This window comes from Haemaphysalis longicornis, unplaced genomic scaffold (assembly GCF_048455015.1).
Source record: "Haemaphysalis longicornis isolate Haplotype H1 unplaced genomic scaffold, Haemaphysalis longicornis Haplotype H1 scaffold_107, whole genome shotgun sequence".
NCBI lineage: Eukaryota > Metazoa > Arthropoda > Arachnida > Ixodida > Ixodidae > Haemaphysalis > Haemaphysalis longicornis.
The window spans coordinates 403,535-405,258 of record NW_027526212.1 but is presented as its reverse complement, the minus strand read 5'-3'; the positions used below and the strand labels follow the sequence as shown (position 1 = coordinate 405,258).

The following is a 1,724-nucleotide window of genomic DNA, read 5'->3' as shown; positions in this document are numbered from 1 at the left end:
TTCTGCATACGTCATCGGCGCGGTTAACGCAGTCATGTGATGAGGATCCACAACGGCAGTACGCGGCAGGGCTTCAGCTACTTGCTCCTGAATCACCCTTCTGAGTGTCGGCACAACAGGGGACGGAGTCTCGGCAACGCAAGGCAGCAGAGAAAGCTGACGAGCGACTTCCTCACGGACAAGTTCCTTTATGCGCGACAACAGGGAAGGGCGTCCGGGGTGACCAATCAAACTTGCTAAAATGTCGTCAGGAGCTGAAGGCCGCCGCGTGAGGCTTCGCTGCCGCCGAAGCTCGTCGAAACTCTGGCAGAGGTTTACTACGTCAGCTATTGAACGTGGGTCCCTCGCCAAGAGCATCTGAAAGGCATCGTTGTCTATACCTTTCATGACGTCCTTGATTTTATCAGCTTCGGCCATGGATGGATCGATACACCTGCATAGGTCCAGAACGTACTCGATGTAACTGGTAAACGTTTCACCAGTTTTCTGCGCACGGGTGCGCAAGCTTTGCTCTGCGAGCAGTTTGCGCACAGCAGGACGGCCAAAAGCTCTCAAGAAGCGCGTCTTGAACTCGGACCAGGTGTCTATGCCCGCGACGTTGTTATTAAACCACGTCTCGGCGAGTAAAGTTAAGTAGAAGCCCACGTTGTTGAATTTCATCACATCATCCCACCTGTTGTACGTGCTCACGCGTTCGTACGCCGACAACCAGTCCTCGACATCCTGGTCTTCCGCTCCGCTGAACTTGGCAGGATCTCGTTGCCGGGTCGCGCCAGAACAGATGATGGTTTGGGCCGGAGGAACCACGGGCGGGTCAGGCATGGCCGTAAGGATGGTCCGACTGCGAAGTTCCAGGGTGGGGACAAGGACTCGGCACTCTCCACCAAACTGTTAAGGGGTTTATTGGTGCTCAGGAACACCGAGGAAGCAGTCAGTAGACAAGGGGTGATGCCGAGCCAGCTGAACCACTTCTTCACAAGCTCCTTCTGATGATGATAGATGAGGTGTGCCAAAAGCACGGCAGTGATGATGAACCACGATAATGCACGGCAATGGCGCTGTCAGGGAATGTCCAGTCGTCTTCGCTACAATATGTATATATCGGATCAGATTAGGAAATGAGTGGGGGCTCGTAGAAATAAGATAGAAATAAAAGGTGGCAGACAAGAATACCTCAGAAAGTAAAGGGGAGGATGTGGTAAGCCACTGAAACAGATAAAGAATTTTGAAAGGAAGAAAGTCGAGAAGAAATGCCCGCCAGGTGGGATCCGAATCCACGACCTCCAGAATACGGGTCTGGTGCGATGACCACTACGCTACAGGCGGGGCGATTTTTCCCTGCCATTGATGGGTATTTATGTTGAGGTATTTTTGTTTCTTGTAATCGTGGGTGGTAGCCAGCGCCATTCGGACTACTCGGGGTGAAGGGTAGCTTCTTTTTAACCCCTGGGTCTTGACTCGAGTGGCTATGACATATCAAGAGTGGTCGAATAGCGTTGAACCTTCTTAATCTTCCTATGGCACCAAGATTTCCAGAAGAGAGCCCCTCGGTATGCATGTAGCGAATCAGAATAGGGAATGAGGGGCTCGTTGGAAGAAGACAGAAATAAGAGTTGGCAGTCAAGAATACCTCGGAAAGCAAATGGGAGGATGTGGTAAGTCATTGAAACAAAGAATTTGGAAAGAAAGAAAGAAAGTGGAGAAAAAATGCCCGAAAGGTGGGA

The 1,724-nt window shown here is 51.2% G+C and overlaps 1 non-coding gene across 1 annotated transcript; it reads right to left on the bottom strand.

Moving 5' to 3' along the window:
• Positions 1 to 1,253: 1,253 nt before the first annotated feature.
• Trnat-cgu (transfer RNA threonine (anticodon CGU)) lies at positions 1,254 to 1,326 on the bottom strand. Its single transcript has one exon. It is a non-coding gene; the product is annotated as a tRNA-Thr (tRNA).
• Positions 1,327 to 1,724: the final 398 nt, after the last annotated feature.